Source organism: Pinus tabuliformis, chromosome 2_2, assembly GCF_031772625.1.
Source record: "Pinus tabuliformis cultivar Carrire ecotype Pingquan chromosome 2_2, CPIR1, whole genome shotgun sequence".
NCBI classification, from domain to species: domain Eukaryota; kingdom Viridiplantae; phylum Streptophyta; class Pinopsida; order Pinales; family Pinaceae; genus Pinus; species Pinus tabuliformis.
This window is the reverse complement of record NC_142300.1, coordinates 538,280,833-538,300,774: the sequence shown is the minus strand read 5'-3', so window position 1 is coordinate 538,300,774 and position 19,942 is coordinate 538,280,833. Positions and strand designations below refer to the sequence as shown.

Here is a 19,942-nt window from a genome sequence, read left to right as displayed (position 1 = left end):
AGTGTTGACTTCTGTTGTAAATGTACTGTCTCTCTCTCTCTCTCTGCTGAACTATTCAAGGACATATAAGAAGAATTGATCAAGGGTTTCTCCACATTGGAGTTTGTCCCTGGCTAGCGCCACATATTGTGTCCTCTTGTCTTGGCCTGTCTTCTGCGATCTATGTTATGTTCTATCTGCAATTTACTTTAATGCTGATGTGATTGCTAATCTGGTAAAGATATTGAGTTAACTGTGAAAATTGAAATAAATTGATCTAAGCATAGAACATACCTAAAATTAATAGGTGTCACCTCCTCCTCTTGTTGCTCCTCCTCCTCCTCCGCCCCCTCTATGCCTTCCACTACCTCCTGCTCTAACCAATCATCGACAGACTCCATGAGAGGCCTCTCGGTCTCAACCCTCCGTGCAACAGTGGTGTCAATCCCATCCAATGACATGGACTCCATATCAGGTGTCCTCTCAAGTTGCCTCACCCACAATCGAAGATTGTAGTAGACGTAGACGATGTCATTAAGTCGCTGGGACTCCAACCTGTACAAAGATCATAAAATAATAATAATAAAAAAATATTATTTAATGAATTCAAAAAATTAATTGGAAATTTGGAATCTTTTAAGTTTTAACTTGTTGCGCTTCTTGTTGTGTATTTTTTAAAATATACTCTAGTTGAGCTCGCATCTTGAGGGGCTACATGTTTGGATGAGGATTCGAATGGCAAGCTTTCGCAGATGGGGTACTCTGGCATCATAGCTTCTCCACCATGCATCTACAACAAAATTACAAATAAGATAAACATAAGAAAAAAAATGAATTTGAAAGTTGAAGCAAAGTATGAATTTATGAACTTGAAGAGACAATGATATTTGAAACAAACTAAAAAATACCTGGCATTTTAGTCTTCCTATCAACCACAACCATCTCAAAGCTAAATGTGCCACCTACCATCCTATATATCTCCATTTCTTTGGAGATTTCTGCACGTTCTGCTGGAGATGGCACCATCCTCTGAACACAGGTGAAGAATCCATCCATGATCTCAGCATCAAATAAGAACCCACAGGGGTAAGAAAATGCGGGGTTCAGGTAGATCCCTGCAGCATGAATGGGACGATGGAGTGTGTTGTTCCATCATTCATCAATCACTTCCCATAGGAGGAGTTGTTTCTGAAACCCCTCATCTCCCTTATCATCATAGTAGGCCCGAATGGATTCTTTGGCCCTGTCCATGGCCTCATACAAGTAGCCCATTGCGGGCTTGTCACCATCAACTAATCGAAAAACCTTTACCAAAGGTTCAGTAATGTTGCGCACCTCTTGCTCTCTCGCCCAGATGTTTTCCTGGTATGAAACTAATCTGCATGTGGCCTTTACCTCTGGTTTGCGGCTAAATGTCAAAGCACCACACTCATCTGAAAGAAACATTCTCTTCACATCCCACATAGAATTCAAGAGGGATTGAAGAGATATGAAATTGGTGGCAAACCGTGTAATGGCGGGGCGCACCAACTCCTTGTTGTTGGTGAATTTTCTCATCAAATGAAGCACATATGCATGATTATATATAAATTTTGTAATGCTTTTTGATGAGTCAACAATATTTTTGACAAAAGAAATTTTTCCTATGTCCTCCAACATCAAATCAATACAATGTGCAGCACAAGGTGTCCAAAATAAAGTAGGATGTGTCTCCATAAGCATCTTGCCAGCGACAACATAATTTGCAGCATTGTCCGTTATGACTTGGACAACATGTTCTGCACCCACCTCCAAAATAAACACATCCAACAAATCACATAATAATTTTGCATCTTTGATATGTGCAGATGCATCAACAGATTTCATAAACATTGTCCCCTTGGGACAATTAACCAAGAAGTTTATAAGGATTCTCCACTTTTGGTCGGTCCAACCATCTGACATCATAGTGCATCCTGTGTGTGCCCATGATGCCCTAAACTCCTCCAATCTTTTGGTGCAGTCAACCTTTTCATTTTGAAGAATTTTGCCTCTAAAGTCATCATAAGAAGGGATTTTGTATCACGGGCCAACAATTGCAATAGCATCAACAATACGCTGGAAAAATGGATTATTCCTTGTAACACTAAAAGGAATATCACTCCAAATGAGAAACTTGCCCAACAACTTGTAAGCTTCTTGTTTCACATTTTTTTTAAGCATTGAAGAGATAGAGGGTTGTGAACCAGCCGTGGTTCTAGGTACAAAATATGATGAGGTAGCTATAGGGTTGGTAGTAGATATTGATGCTGAAGTAGAACCAATGCCACTTTCATATTCACCTCCTAACACTCTCCCTGCTAGTTACTTGCTTTAATTCTTCCAATGATCTGAGGGCCCTTCGGATGATTTCCGGATTTGTAGTGGTGCAAGGCCCTACCTCATGTCCAGGGATTTTGTCAAGGTGATACTTCAATCTATAAACCCCCCTGTCATATGATACCCACACAACTTGCAAGACAGGTTTGATCTATCAAACCCTCCATCAGGTTCTCCAAATTTCCACAGAGGGTCCAATTGCCTTAGCATGTTTATAACTTGGTTGAGCTCTTGAGTTTTAATGTAAGATGAAGTTTGAAGTTGAAAGTTGAAATTTGAACCTATGGCACAAGAAGAATTGCAAGTTGAAAAAAAAATTACATACATGACACAACACATTGAATTTTTGATAAAAAAAAAACCTCAACTCAATCCAACAATAATAGAAAAAATGCACATTCAAACCCAATAAAAAATGATGCAAAAAAATAGAACGCAAGAAAAAATTAAACTAATAAATCTAACAATCAAGTTTTTGCATTTTTGACCAAAATGAAACCTCTCCACTCTATGAAACAAAAATGAAAAAAAAACACAATCAAATCCACTTAAAAATCATTGATAATCAATGGGTTATAGAAACCAAAGCAAAAACAAGAAAAAAACAAAAAAAATGGCCAAATTTGGTGCCCATACTTGGAAACCATGGTTTGCCGAAGAAATGTGGTCAAAACACGAATTTCTCTTGCTTGGGATGTTGAAATTTTCCGTTTTTTTCCTCCTCTGCGCTAATAGTTGCCTTCCTCTCCTCCTCAGCTCTCAAACAAGTCTGCTGTCTGCGGAAAATGACAAATAAAAACCATGAATTCGCTTTTAAAACGCGTTGTTCCGGAGGCTCATGATTTTTTCAATGATTTTTTCGAAAAAAAACGTCATAAAAATCGGGCGATTTTATCGGCAAGGCTAAAAAGTCACGATTTTTTGAAAACATCGCAATTAAATCGCGATGTTCGCAACACTGATACAAAGTACATCATCATGAGACGTCATAAACCATATCAAGCCATCTAGCGCCAATCCAAAGTAGTTCACAACTACGTTTGTGTGCAATATCAGATACATCTAAGAGAGATACCAACATAAGCAAAATCTTCATCGAGAACACTATCATGTATTGCAAGATCACTAAAATATAAATCCTTGTCATATGCATCATTGTCATCTTCGGATCATAAGAGAGAGACCACTGACATCATGCGGCCCAAGCAAGATTACTATCATCATGGAGCACTGTCATCTCATATAGCACTAACATCATATAATAAGCAACAAAGAACTGTCATTGTCAATCTTATCTCTGTCATCAAGGGTATTGAACTATCCTGCATGATTGCTCATAAATTTGCAAGGCAACACTATCATATATATATGAGTAATTAGATAATGCAATATGGAATCATTGCCTTCTATACAATTACATACATATTGTTCTGGATACCCAATACACTGTTCTGCATACAATACCATACATATTGCTTATACATATACAGTTGCAAACCATATATTGCTGGAGCGAGATCATTCCATACCATACATCCTCTGTATTGATTCCAATATACATGCCTTGTTACAGATATGCCGAGACCACTGTGAAAAGATTGCTATGCCGAGGAACCACATACATATGACACTGAGCCGAGATTACGAAGCCAAAGAACTACATACAAAAATTACTGTGCAAAGATCTGCCGAGATCAAAGCTATGCCAACACAGACGCAGAATCGAGACCAACCATATATTTAGTAGTGAGACAAGATATACATATACTGTACAAAGTTGAGACTTACATATATAATGATGAGACCTTAATATATAATACATAGAGCATTGTGATTGCAGAGAGAATAATGTTGATTTCGGGTAGGATCGGATGTGCTCCAAGTCTCAAATTTTGCAGGGAGACCTAGACACATGTATTCCACAATACCCAAGAATCGTTTTGGGAAATTCCACCTGGACACAGTTTTATTAAAATAATTAATTATTTTTAATGAGTGCCTAAGTCTAAACTTAGGAAATTAAAATAATTAAAGGGTATTAATCTAACTGTGGGTGAAACTTCTAGAAGAAGACGAGGATCAAGTCAATATGATATGAGCGATTGATTAGAATCTAATCTGGGCCGTTGAACACTCAACTGGAGGATTATAAGAAGGACTTCGATGGACTTTTGGAAAACACACCAAGCAGATACTCAGTTACTTGAGTAAAATCGATTTCCTCACTAGTCGAAGTTCAGCAAGAGGAAATTGATTCAGAGGGAGAGTTGTAGGTGAGTAGGAGAGAGGGTATCAACAACAGTCGAGAGGCAGGGGCAGAAGATACAGAGCATAGAAGAGATAGTGCAAACGCTGTGATGGAGAGGGACAACGCAAAAACTGAGACGCTGGGACTGCGCAGTCCCCACACAGAAGTTGAGGCAGTGAGTGACAGAGGGGGCAACAGGTCCTCTCCCAGACCAGAATCTCGCCAAAGAGTGAGAAAGTTGTCTGTAAAATTCTCACAGAGATATCTTTTCTATTATGCTAGTTGCATCTTGTACATGAGATTTTTACTGAAGATTAATAAAGAAACCGTCATTTGCTGCACCGATTTTTCCACATTAGGTTTTTCCGGGGACGATTATCCAAAAATAACTGTCATTGTGATTATCCTTGTGCTAGTATTTTTCTTTGCATTTACTTTGCGGAGTATTTTAATTGTGAAGGCTGCAGTAGAATTTATTTCGATATTTGTCGTAGAAACACTGTGAATAACTTATTTATGAATTAATAAGTAGAAGAAATAATATCAGTCACTGTAGTTGGATTTCTATTTTGAAATTTTCACATGGTATTAGAGCTTAGATAAGTGCAGACCGGAAGAGCCAAGCATTGGAGAGAAGAAGGGAGTTCGAAATTACTGCATAGGCAGAAAATTGAAACCCTAGAGGAATTGCGCAGTCTAGTCCTGGAGGGGCAATTTTTTCATAAGAAAATCCCTCTCTGAGTGAGTCGACAAAGAGGAAGATTTTCAGGTTGAAATTACCAGTGACAGAGGGAGCAGCGCAGAAGCTTCAGTGCAGAGCATTATTCAGGTAAATACTCAGTCTCTTCTACAACAGTTGCGAGAGCAGAAAAAGCGTCAGAGATCGATAGGAAAATAGCACTAAGAAGGATGGAAAATCAAGATGTCTCCAGATTATCTTCTAGATTAGAAGAAGAATTCACATGTTTGTCAAGTTCAGTATCAACGAATGTTTGGTACATTGATAGCGGGGCTTCAGCTCATATGACTGGAGTATGAGAATGTTTCTCGAGCTATCAAGAAGAACAAATGGACTTCCAGATTACTATGGGAAACAAAACTAAGTGTACTCCAGTAGGGAGACGCACCATAACATTTCAGACGGAAGAAGGAACCAACATCCGAGTCACTAATGTTCTACATGTGCTCGGGTTAGGAATGAATCTAATTTCAGTGCCCCAGTTACATGACAAGGGATACAATGTATACTTCATTGGAAGGAAAGTATATGTCAAACATCCAAGCTGGAAGAAGAGACAAATTGGAGCTTGAAGCAACAGACTGTATAGATTGCAGCTTGAGTCTCCAATGGCATTGTTAGGCAGCAATTTTAATGGTGAAAAGGAACTGAATAAGCTATGGCACAGGGGAATGAGACACTTACACCACGGAGCACTGAGGATGCTTAGAGAGATTGTGACAGGAGTTCCAGTCCTTAGTATTGAGCATGATGATATATGTAGGGGATGCGTACTAGGGAAGTACGCTAAAACAAATTTTCCCAGGAGTAAAAACAGAGCGGAAGGCGTATTGTGATTGATACACTTAGATATCTGTAGTCCAATGTCCACAAGAGCTCTTAGTGGTGGTGAATACTTCATCGCCTTTATTGATGATCACTCCATACAAACCTGGATCTATTTCTTAAAGACCAAGGATGAGGTCTTTGATCAGTTCAGAGAGTTTAAGGCTCTCGTTGAGAACATGACAGGGAAAAAGATAATGGTGGAGAATATACGGATAAAGACTTCATAGATTTCTATGCAAATGAGGGCATCAAAATAGAATGGACAACTCTCTATAATCTGGAGCAGAATAGAGTTGCAGAACACAAGAATAGAACTATTGTTGGAGCGGCAAAGGCTATGTTGTATGATCAAAATTTGCCTAAGTTCTTATGGGCAAAAGCTTGCAACACGACGGTGTATATCCATAATAGAACTCCTCACAGAGCATTGGGGAAGAAAACGCCCGAAGGAGTCTTCATAGGGAAGAAGCTGGAAGTCAGCATCTTAGGATATTTGGGAGCATGGCATATTGTCACATTCCAGACGAGAAGCGCAGTAAACTGGGTCAGACTGCAGAAAAGCGGTACCTCGTAGGATATAGCGAGACCTCAAAGGCATACAAAATCTACATTCCTAGCAGCAGGAAGATTGTAGTGAGACAGGATGCGAATTTCATGGAGGATAGAGCTTTTAGGAAATCTCGAGAGATGCCAGCCAAAGGTCAGTCAGTAGATGTTCCATTAGTTCAGCAGCAACAATAGGGGTAGTGAGGAGGACAGGCAAGAGGACAGACAACTGGATCGAATACAGTGACCAGTACTAATATTTCTTGAGAGGAAGGAAATCCAGATGGTTCTCAGTAGATGGAACGACAGGATTAGGAGGAGGAGTTGATTGAGCCTCCCACCACCAGTGGTAGAACTAGCAGGGAAGTATGACAGACACTAAGGGATGCCGAGGAGTTTGTGGGAGCTCCTAGAACCAAGAAGAGGCAGCGTAGACAACCTGCCTTGGTAGCACAGGTTGAAGAACTCTCTAGCTTTCAGGAAGCTGTTCAACACCAAGTTTGGGTGGATGCCATGGTAGAAGAGTATAGTTCTATCATGATGAATGATGTCTGGGAATTAGTACCTAGACCAGAGGATAGATTGGTGGTAGGATCAAGGTGGATCTACAAGATAAAGTATGCTGCAAATGGCAGTATAGAGAAGTACAAGGGTAGGTTCGTGGCAAAGGGGTATGCACAAAAAGAAGGAATAGAGTATGAAGGGACCTTCACCCTAGTAGCCTGATATACCTCTATCAGATCCATTATATCCCTTGCAGCTCAAATGGGATGGGAGATTCACTAGATGGATGTTAAGACAACATTCTTGAATGGGGTGATAGAAGAAGAGGTGTATATAGAACAATGCGAAGGCTTCGAAACTCATGAAAAGAGAACTCATGTATGCAGATTAAAGAAAGCCTTGTGTGGGCTTAAGCATGCACCCAGAGCATGGTATGGTCGGATTGATAGTTACTTGCAACAGTTAGGATTCGTCAAGAGTGAGGTTGATCCCAATCTCTACTATTTAATGGTAGAGAATGAGCCACTTATTCTAGTATTATATGTGGATGACTTGTTTTCAACAGGGTCATCGAGGCTCATACAAGATTGCAAGAAGAATCTCAAAGCATAATTCGACATGAAGGATATGGGGTTGATGCATTATTTTCTAGGATTGGAAGTTTGGCAGAAGAATGGGGAGATCTTCCTTGGGCAAGGAAGATATGCTACAGAGATTCTGAAGAGATTCAGAATGCAGGATTGTCGACCCATGGCTACACCCATGATCACCAACTGGAAGAAAATAGATGCATCAGGAGACAAGGAGGTGGATCCCACCTTGTACAGACAGCTCATTGGGTCGCTCATGTATCTGGTCAACACTAGGTCAGACATTTGCTTCGCTGTCAACACCCTTAGTCAGTTCATGGTGGAACCGAAAAGGGTGCATTGGGTAGCAACTAGGCACATTCTTAGGTATGTGTGTGGAACAATCGGATATGGGTTCATGGTGGAACCGAAAAGGGTGCATTGGGCAGCAGCTAGGCACATTCTTAGGTATGTGCGTGGAACAATCGGATATGGGTTGAAATACTCCCAAGGAGATGACGTCAGATTGGATGGATTCACAGATGCAGATTGGGCAGGTAGTTCAGTAGACTGGAAAAGTACCTCTGGGTACTGCTTCAGTGTTGGATCAAGAATGATCTCTTGGTGTAGCAGGAAACAGAAGTCGGTAGCTCTGAGCTCAGTAGAAGCTGAATATATGGCAGCAAGCACAACTACGTGTGAAGCTATATGGCTTAGAAAATTGCTTGTGAGTTTGTTCAGAAAAAGGATGGAAGCGACCAGGATTTATTGCGATAATCAGAGTTGTATCAAACTCTCTGAGAATCCAGTATTTCATGATTGGTCGAAACATATTGATATTAGATGTCACTTTATCAGAGACTGTGTTCAGCGTGGGGCAGTACAACTACAATATGTCCCCACAGGAGATCAGGTATTAGACGCACTCACAAAGGCTCTAGTAAGAGCTAAGTTCATTCAGTTTAGAGAGCAGATGGGTATGGTAGAGAATTCATTTCAGTAGCAGAAACAGGTGATTTCTCAGTTACAGTGACAGGAAATGAGAGGGAGTTGCAGTACAGATGTGGTGTTGGTAGTGGCAGGGTCAACAACAATACAGATGCAACATTTACGCAGTAATTTGTGGGCAACAATGTTAGACATCAACAGTGCAGAGGGAGATGTTACAAAACAGGGTGATGCTTTGACAGGTTGCATTGTTAGAGCACATAGCGAGGGAGTGTTGATTTCTAGTAGCATCAGATGTGCTTGAAGTCTCAAATTTTGCAGGGAGACTTAGACACATGTATTCCACAATACCCAGAAATATTTTTGGGAAATTCCACCTCGAGACAATTTTATTAAAATATTAATTATTTTTAATGAGTGCCTAAGTCTAAACTTAGGAAATCAAAATAATTAAAGGGTATTAATCTAACCATGGGTGAAACTTCTAGAAGAAGACGAGGATCAAGTCAATATGATCTGAGCCATTAATTAGAATCTAATCTGGGTCGTTGAACACTCAATTGGAGGATAATAAGAAGGACTTCGATGGGCTTTTGGAAAACACACCAGGGAGATATTGAGTTACCCGAGTAAAATCGATTTCCTCACTGGTCAAAGTTCGGCAAGAGGAAATCGATTCAGAGGGAGAGTTGCAGGTGAGGAGGAGAGAGGGTATCAGCAGCAGTCGAGAGGCAGGAGCAGAAGAAGCAGAGCAGAGAAGAGACAACGTAGAAGCTGAGACATGGGGACTGTGCAATCCCCACACAGACGCTGATGCAGTAAGTGACAGAGGGGGCAACAGGTCCTCTCCCAGATCAGAATCTCGCCAAAGAGTGTGAGAAAGTTGTCTGTAAAATTCTCACAGAGATATCTTTTCTATTCTGCTAGTTGCATCTTGTACATGAGATTTTTGCTGAAGATTAATAAAGAAACCCTCATTTGCTGCACCGGTTTTCCCACATTGGGTTTTTCCGGGGACGATTTTCCAAAAATAACTGTGTCATTGTGATTATCCTTGTGCTAGTATTTTTCTTTGCATTTACTTTCCGAAGTATTTTAATTGTGAAGGCTGCAGTAGAATTTATTTCGATATTTGTCGTAGAAACACTGTGAATAATTTAATTATGAATTAATAAGTAGAAGAAATAATATCAGTCGCTGTAGTTGGATTTCTATTTTGAAATTTTCACAAATAATATATAACACACTCATTGGAGAGAACAATAAATTGATGCCCATACTAATTGTCAATGTCAATAATCCTTACGGTGATTCTGGAGGCCTTACGGTGATTCTGGAGACTCATTTGAATACATCACCCAAAGAGCTCGTTCATCATAGAAAGGAGACATATGTTTGAGGTAGCCGCAAGCTCTTAAGGAGCTAATATCAGCTAGAGCGAAGGAGAAAGGAGGTCCCTTTTGGAAGAACAACAACTCCAAATGTGATTTTGGTATGACTGAGATGCTTTACTTGGGGCATGTGATAAGGGAAAACGAGGTCTAGGTACAGTATGAGAAAATCAGGGCAATCATCGAGTGGCCTACCCCAAAGAATGTTACAAAACTGAAAAGCTTCCTAGGCTTCTACACCTAATACAAGAGGTTTGTTAAGGGTTTGTCACAACTGACAACACCTCTTACAGAACTCACTAAGAAGGGAGCTTTTGGTTGGATCGATGAGGCATATGCGACCTTTGAGAGGATGAAACTGGTGATGAGTTCATGTCTCGTGCTAGCTTTGCTAGATTTCACTCAACCATTTGTGCTTGAGTGCGATGCTTCAGGGACTGGGATAGGAGCTGTATTGATGCAAAATAACCATCCCATTGCTTTTGAGAGCCGCAAACTCAAGGAATATGAGCGACATTACTCGATATACGACAAGGAGATGTTGGCCATTATGCATGCATTGGCCAAATTCATACAGTATTTGGTGAGGAACAAATTTAAGGTGAAGACAAATCACAATAGCTTAAGGTTCCTCATGGAGTAGAAAGAGTTAAGCGAGCGACAATAGAAGTGGATCAACAAACTTCAGGCATATGATTTTGAGATTGAGTATGTTAAGGGCAAGAACAATGTGGTAGCCGATTCTCTTTCTAGAATGCTACCAACTTTCTCTCTCTCATAGAGATTACAGTTGATTGGGAATCCCTCCTGCTCTTTGAGTACTCCAAGAACAAGTACTGTGTCATAGATGACATTATTTACTTGAAAGACAAGATCTACCTAGTACCAGAGTCTCAACTTGAGGAAACGATCATGCATGCAGCACACAATGCACCACTGGGAAGGCACCCTAGGTATTTAAAAACTTAAAGACAGATCAGGGAGAGGGTCACATGGAAAGGCATCAAGGCTGATGTTTTGCGATTTGTAAGGGAGTACAACATCTGGCAACAAAATAAATCAGAGCATACTCATTCGTTAAGGTTACTTCAACCACTTCCCATTCCAGAGGAAAAATGGGAAAGTATTTCGATGGATTTCATCACGGGGATACCTTAGGTGTAGGGAAAGGATTGCATTTATGTGGTGGTTGACAGACTAACAATGTTTGCACAATTTTTTTCCATACATTCCCGATTTTCGAGGTCACAAGTAGTAGAGTTATTCTTGAGAGAGATATTCTGATTGCACAAGCTTCCAAAGACCATTGTTAGTGACTGGGACAACAAATTCATTGGTGGATTTTGGCCAAAGTTGTTCAGGTTGGTTGGGATAGAGTTAATGTTGAGCACTAGTTACCACACATAGACAGATGGCTAGACCGAGATAGTCAACAAATGGCAGGAGGGCTATCTAAGAAACTATGTGTTAGGCCAACAAAAAACTTTGATAAAGTGGTTGCACTTGGGAGAACATTGTTATAACACCACTTATCACATGTTGATTAGGATGACTTCCTTTAGAACCCTATGTGGGTATGATGCACCAACATTTGTAGATCGGGTGTTTGGAGACAATAGGGTACCTATATGTTGACGGTGTTGGACCCGCCAACATGTCAGGTGATCTCCCTGGTAAGAAGTCCCAACTAGACCTCAGACCATTTGGAGTAAGAGTCCTAGCAGTGGGTAGTACGGTATCGCCTTGACTGCGATTGCGCGCAAAGGTAAGAAAGATGTCTTTGTTGGAAGCAAGGGTGTGACCTTGCAGCAAGTTAAGGGAGATGCATGGAGAGGCTCTAACACAAGGAAAGCAAGAGGAGTGTGTCCCTTAGAACCCTATAACAGTATGCAACTTGAAAGGGAACACACAAGTTGAAAGACATCACAAGATCGAAAGCAGAATAGTCGACAATCCAAAGTGATGAGTTAAACCAACAACACGTCTTGGTAAGATTCATACAAACACATACGGAATAGTCCATACATACATGCATAAGTTACAACTGTTGATTTGGGGTAGCATCGAATGTGCTCTAGCCACGAAAATTGGTGGAGAGAGGTAGACACAAAGCCAGAGGGAGCCACGCAGAGGCAACAGAGATTGCGCAGATCCAGAAGGGCATGTGTCATCCATGCAGAGGCTGCAGGAGTGACGCAGAGGGCCAGAGAGGCTGCGTAGAGCCTCAGTGGGCTGACACAGAGGGTTTCAGGCTGACGCAGAGGCTAGCAGGGCTGACGCTGGGCTTCAGATTGTGCTGGAGAGGGATTTCGTGGAGCAGGCTTTTCAAATACTTGCTTTCGAGGAGAGGTAATGTTGCTAGATTTTTTTTTAACTCTATTGGGTTAGCTAGTTCGACACCTAGTGTACTCAGAAAAGAGCTGCTTAATAATAAAACCCTCAGATCGCTGCACTGGTTTTCTTGCATTGGGTTTTTTTTGGGGACATTAGTCCAAAAATAACGGTGTCATTTGTGTGCTTGTTTTTGTTTCCTTTAGTTGATGATCTGTAATATGTTGATATTTATTTTCAGTATTTACATGGTAAATAATTATTAATTAATAGAACATGTAGGTAGGAATAAATCAGGAAAGTGCATGGAGGGTTTCTAACTAGTAGACGTAGAAACTTCAACATGGTATCAGAGCATGGTTGCAAATCACAGGAGAACTAAGGACATCAACAACAGAAAACAATGGTCCCGAGTGATAGAGGTTGTTCCTAGCAGCAAAGCAACAAGGAAGGGGTGACACAGTGCCTACGTCATCAAGTTCGAGCCAAGAAGAGGCTGCGGAGAGGCTGAAGGAAGCAAAGACAAGCTCACGCAGAGCCACACAGAGGTTAGGAGGGCTGACGCAGTTGCCTGAGGGAGCTAGTTTGCCGGTGCCGGGACTGTGCAGAGCCTAGGAGTTCTCACCTTCAGATTGCTGGGGTTTAGGAGGCTGTGGGTAAGTTGCAGAGTGGAGTTGGTGGGCTACTGTAGTCAGAACAGTACGTAACAGGGCAAGGCCAAGGAGGAGGGAGTTGCTACTGAGGGTTTCTAGCCGAGAAATCCGGATCAGTGGTGCAGTGGCACAAACGATCAGAATAGGGGGTATCTCGACATCGACAAAAGGGTTTCCAGGAGGGAAATCAAGGCCCAGAGGGAGTCACATCAAGAACTTCTAGGGGGGAAGTAGAAGAGTAGCATGGCACTACACGGAGTAAGAGACCAGGACAGATTGGGCGGAGCCTCAAACTTCGCAGTTTGGAAGGTCAAAAACTTATCCGTACTTTACAGAAATCGTGTCAAGCACTTTGCCTTAAGGACGATAGCGATCCTAGTTGACCCAGCTGATAACGACAAGTATGAGGAAGCAATGACAAGTGCCAAGAGCATCATCCTTGACGGGGTCATGGACCATGTTAGTACCACACATTGCCGAAAAGGAAACGACAAATGAGATGTGGGAGGTCCTAAAGAAATTGTACCAACATACTTCTGTGCAGAGAAGGATGTTACTAGAAAATCAGTTGCGGTCATACCAGATGAAGAAGGGAGAACCGATCGACACCTTCCTCGGTCGACTGAATGAGATCCGGGATCAGCTGACTTCCATAGGGGCCACGCCAAATCAGGAATTGATGGTGAGAACAACCCTGAACGTAGTCTCAGAAGACTGGGAGGTATTTTTACAAAGTATATTGGGCAGAGCGACCCTTCCACATTGGGAGGAAATGTGGGTGGATCTTCACTAAGAAGAATTCAGAAGGCTAAGTAAGGCGGGAAGTAGCAGAAAGGGGATCAAAGTCAAGGAGGAGGAGGATGTTGCCCTAGCATCTGAGGGAAAGCAAGAGAAATGGAAGAAAAAGAACCTCTCCAAGGTCAAATGCTTCCACTGTGGGGAGCTGGGTCATTATGCGACCCAGTGTCCAAGGAAGAAGAGTAAGGGAGAGGCCTCCGAGACCAGGGCAGCGCCAACAAGGGCAGAGAAGTAAGTGGAGACAAACGATGACTGTGCCATGAGTTCACATACGCCACTTGAGCAGAAGTGGGGAGACATCGAACTGTAGTCAGACGGACTACAGGTGATGAGGGGCAGGATCATCGAGGTACCCAGCCTCTTGGATTATACCTTGCTACGGGCGCCCCGAAGAGGAGTAGCAGGACTGGCGGATGTGGGCAGAGACGGATGCGGATGAAGCGGCACAGAGAGCTCCCATGTAGAATTCCCAGGACAGCGCGAGGCTAGCAGGCTGCAACAGTGCGAGAGGCACGGGAGTGTTGCACCAGTGCAAGATGGCACAGAGAGGTGTGCAACGGTGCGAGATGCAGGGAGTTGTTGCAGTAGCGCAGAGGTCAGAGAGGGAGCACTTGTTAATGACAGAGAGAGCTTTAGCATCAGGAGTGTTTCTAGCCTGACGGAGATGTCAGAGTTGGGAGATCAGTTACTTACTTCTCAGTAATTGAGTTGTAGTGTAATAGTTAGCAGTGGTAGTGCTATGAGTAACACGATGCAACATAATGAGAGGAGATGCAGTGCAGACGCAACAATGGCAGTGGCAGGGCCATGGGCAGCAACACAGATGCAGAGGGAGCTGTTGTATAGATGATTCAATGGCAGTGGCAGAGCTATGGGTAGCAGTATAGGATGCAGCAGTGCAGAGGATGTTGGGCAGCAGGCCTAGCATCAGCTCAGGGACCGATGCCGGATGATCAAGGTAACACTCAGTGAGGAGTATTTCTAGAGCATAGTCCTCGCTAAGAGGGAGTGTTGATTTGGGGTAGCATCGCATGTGCTCTAGCCACGAAAATTGGTGGAGAGGCTAAAGCACATGAGATCTCCAATACCCAGAAAGGATTTGGGCAGATTCTAAACAGTTTGGGAGATATTAAAATAATTAATATTTTTAATGGAGTCCCTATGTCTAAACTTAGGGAAATTAAAATATTAATGTGAATTAATATAAAACTGTGTTAGAATGGTCCAAAAGACATGGATCAAGCTAGATGTAATCTTAGCCGTCGATTAGGGACTTAATCTTGCTGTTGATATGTCAACAAGAAAAGTATAAGAGGAGGCTTGAGGGTCACTTGGAGAATACACCAGAGTGATCAGTCATTCTATTCTCTAGAGCGAGGTTTGCTAAGAGGGATGGAATCAGTGATCAGTGAGGGGCAGTGAGTACGAGGCAGAGAGGCAGGGATAGTGCCAAGAGATCAGCACAAAAGCAGATAGAGGCAGATGCAGAGCCAGAGGGAGCCATGTAGAGGCAACAGAGGCTGTGCAGATCTAGAAGGGCCTGTGTCATCCACGCAGAGGTTGCAGGAGTGACGCAGAGAGCCAAAGAGGCTGCGTAGAGCCTCAGTAGGTTGACACAGAGACCAGTAGTGTTGACGTTGGGCTTCGGATTGTGCTGGAGAGGGATTTCGTGGAGTAGGCTTTCTGAATACCTGCTCCCGAAGAGAGGTATTGCTGCCAGATTTTTTTTCTCTGTTGGGTTAGCCAGTTTGGCACCCAGTGTACTCAGAAAAGAGCTGCTTAATAATAAAACCCTCAGATAGCTGCACTGTTTTCCGGCATTGGGTTTTTCCGGGGGACATTAGTCCAAAAATAACAGTGTCATTTGTGTGCTTGTTTCTGTTTCCTTCAATTGATGATCTGTAATATGTTGAGCATGCACTTGTATTTATTTTCAGTATTTACATGGTAAATAACTTGTTAATTAACAGAATAAGTAGGTAGGAATAAATCAGTAAAGTGCATGGAGGGTTTCTAATTGGTAGACTTAGAAACTTCAACAACAACTACATACATTGTTAGAGTAACCAGAATAGTCGAACTACAATAACAATACATGCATGAAACGTGCTGGCTCTGCTACATTAAAAGAGTGAAAGATCTAATCATACATACTATTAGCGCTTGAAATTTCACCTCAGGCTGAGAAAGGTAAACTTCAAGGCAACATCAAACCACTTAGCCTCGTAGCTAGCCCTACGGGGCAGGAGAGGGCTCTCTCCGATCTATCTCGGTAAAGGTCTTCAACGGGCGAGATAACCAATGAGGAAACACTGATTTTAGGCTAGTAAACTGATAAAAAGGTTTGATTTGGGATTTTTTTAGGGTTTTGGTGGAAAATCGGGGAAAGGCAATTTTGGGTGCGGGGATTGGACACAGTTTTTGCAGGGGGTTCTTTGGGGCAAGGTAGGAGACTGTATTGATGCTTTTGAATTAAGTGAATGGATAGGAAATGACCGGTGAGGAGCTAAAGAGAGCAAGAAACCTTCAAGAGTTCTCTTTAGACAGATGAAAACATAAATATTAAGCAAACTTAAAAGCAGAGCATGACAATCATGAATTCTACTTTAACACTTCATTCGCCTAATTTGCAGAAGGAAAAGTAAGATGATGAATCACATAACAAATTTACAAGTACAAAGAGATACACACCATCAATACATATAACCACAAGAATCCCAAAAACACTGCAAAACCCTGGTCTTTCTTCATTTGCCAAAACTGCAGAGATACAATGAATAATACAATAGAGCTTTCTCCCTCAAGAGTCCAACCATGAAAATGACCAAGAAAGTACATAATATAGGCAATCTAACATCTTTCCTTGCCTCTAGGGGTCGAGCTCACTATCCTAGGAGCTGTTTCAACCAATTCTAAACTGAGCACTAAAAACTAGGCAGTCAAAACAACTTGCCTCTATAAGCTAGGAAACCAATTCATTCATTAAATTTTTGCTATTTCATGAATGAATTTTTTAGAATAGGTAAATAAGTGTCATGTCAACATGAAAATACATTAATTACATCAAAGAGGGTGAAAAATCTCAGTGTTGATAATATCGGTATCGGGAAAATATCGGCGAGGGTCTAGAAAATATCTTATCGGCAATATCGGCGAAAATATCGGCAAATATCGGCAAGCATAAAAAATGCATAATATATTCATTTTTTTTCAGATTTTTAAACATATAAAGCAATAACAACATGAAATAAACACATTGGCACATAAATATGAAGAAAACACTGATATATATGATGTCAAATAGAAATGATATATCAAAGGCGATACCAAATCGTGCTAATCCCTGATAATTGTCCATTCAAGGACTCAAATGTGGAGAACCAATACAAAATAACATCACATATAATAATAAAAGTATCTCATCATCATGAGTTACATGTAGCATAACAAATAAAACTAGTAGCTATCTATCTACTGCCCTCTCCCCCTTTTACGGGAAAACATGATGGGCTGTTTGCCAGGCCTGCCCCTAGTAGTAGAAGGCCCTGACACTGCCTCTGCACCTAATGTCAAATAATGAGTGCTAGGCATGGAGCTATGCTCTCCTATATCTATAGCAGATGGTGTTGATGCTGATGCTCCCGCAGTGTCTTGCTCCTCCTGCTCCTCCTCTAAGCGCTGCTACTCCTCTGACTCCGAGTCCTCCTCTTGCTGCCCCTGCTCTAATGGATCATCTGCCACTGGCTCTAACCATGAAGGTGACTCCTCCAATATGGGCTCCTGAGACTCCACCCTCCACGGAGACAATACATCAATATTGTCTAAGGAAATGGCATCTGGATCCACTGGTGATTCTATTTGCCTCACTCGAAGTCGGATGTTGTAATGCACATACACCAAATCGTTGAGGCGTGCGAACTCCAACCTGTAAGAGTGTCAAAAAAAGTAATGAGTCTCGACTCTTGACTCTTGACACTTGAAGGTCATAAATTAAAAATTAAAAATTACAATAAGTGTAATTGCTCAACTGAAGGCTTGAGTTCAAAGTTATACCTGTTGCGCTTTTTGGCGTGTATTTTCTCAAATACACTCCAATTGCGCTCACACCCTGAAGAGCTACATGTTTGACTCAAGATTCGTATAGCCAATTTTTGCAAATTTGGTGCCCTTGCACCATAGCTTCGCCACCAAATATCTACAACAAAATAATGAAATAAAAAATTCAAAAACTTAAAAGTTAAAAGTTAAAACATAATTAAATTCAAATTTCTAATTTCTAATGAGTGATGACTTGTCACTTACGTGGCATGAAGAGGTCCCTTTCCTTAGTGGCATCATCAAAGCCAAATAGGCCAACACAATCCTGATAACACTGTACCTCGCGCTTGATTTTGCTACGAAGCTCAGAATCAGGTACCATCCTCTGAATACAGGAATGGAGCCCTTCCATCACCTCGCCATCAAAACCAAAGTTGCATTTGTATGCAAATGCAGGGTTGAGGAAGAGTGTTGCTGCATGAATGGGTCGATGAAGCATCCCTGTCCATCGACTATCGATCACATCCCATAACATCATCTGCCTATTAAGGCCAGCAGAACCCTTGTCTGCATAATAGGAACAAATGGCCTCCTTGGCCCTATCCATGCCCTCATACAAATAAGGCATTGCAGGCTTCTCTCCATCCACCAATCTAAGAACCTTTACTATAGGTTCGCTAACTGCACATGCTTCTTGTACTCCACGCCAAAATGTCTCAGAGTACACCATTTTTGCAATGGCTCTCCCATCAGGTCTCCTGCTGTATCTACAATTACGCCAATCATCAGACACAAACATTTGCTTCAACTCGAACTGACATCGAAGCAAAGACTGAAGAGTAATAAAGGTTGTGGCAAAACGTGTGATGGCAGGACGCCGCAACTCCTTGTTTCTAGTGAACCTCCTCATAAGGCTAAGAACAAAAGCATGGTTATAAATAAACTTGGGGATGCTCCTAGCCATATCAACTGCCTCCTTGATGAAGGAGAGTTTCCCCATATCCTCAAGCAACAAATCAAGACAATGCGCTGCACATGGAGTCCAGAACAATGTGGGATGCCTCTCCATAAGCATTCTACCGGCAGACACATAATTAGCTGCATTGTTTGTTATGACTTGCACCACATTCTGCACACCAATCTCCCGAATGAACCCATCTAACAACTCACATATCGTTGCTGCATCTTTGATATGTTCTGATGCATCCAACGATTTAATAAACATGGTACCTTTAGGACAATGTACCAAGAAATTTAGAAGGGTCCTACCCTTCCTATCTGTCCAACCATCAGACATCACTGTGCATCCAGTGACTTCCCATGTCTTTTTCAACTCCGCCAATCTAGAGTTGATGTCCTGTTTTTCTACTTGAAGAATTGGCCCCCGCAACTCCTCATATGTGGCACTTTTGTACCCTGGGCCCACAACAGCAATAGCATCACACATTGGTTGCCAAAATGGATTGGTTTTTGTGATGCTGAGAGGTAAGTCGCTCCAAAAAATACACCTCCCCATGACTCTATCTGCTTCTTGCTTCTCCTTTTTTTTAACAAGCGATTTTATGCCAGGTTGTGCTCCAGCTTCTGTTCGTGGAACAAAAAATGATGACCTCGCATTCACACTAGCAGTAGCGCTAGCATGTGATGGTGTGCCAGTTGTGGAGCCCCTCCCACTAGGGCCAGTAGGGCCACTACCCTCAACATCAAAATCAGGAGAAGATATCCCGAAAGATCTACCTGCACGTTCAGCTTTGTTTCTTTCCACCTCTTCCTTCTTTCTGTCCTTTTCTTCAATTGCCTCAAGAGCTTTTCGTATAAGCTCCGGACTAGAAACTTCACAAATGCCAACATCATGCCCAGTGAGTCTAGCAAGATGGTATTTCAGTCGTGTAACCCCACCTGTCATCTTGGTCCCACACAATTTGCATGCAAGATATGCACGATTTGTCCCACCATCAGGGATCCCATACTCCCAAAATGGGTCCAAGTTTTTTGGCATATTTGTATTTTGT

At 41.9% G+C, this 19,942-nt stretch overlaps 1 protein-coding gene across 1 annotated transcript in view; it reads left to right on the top strand.

Annotated features, from left to right (window-relative positions):
- The window catches only part of LOC149193731 (uncharacterized), a 233,037-nt gene that overhangs the window by 82,110 nt on the left and 130,985 nt on the right, over positions 1–19,942 (top strand). The window lies entirely within an intron of this gene.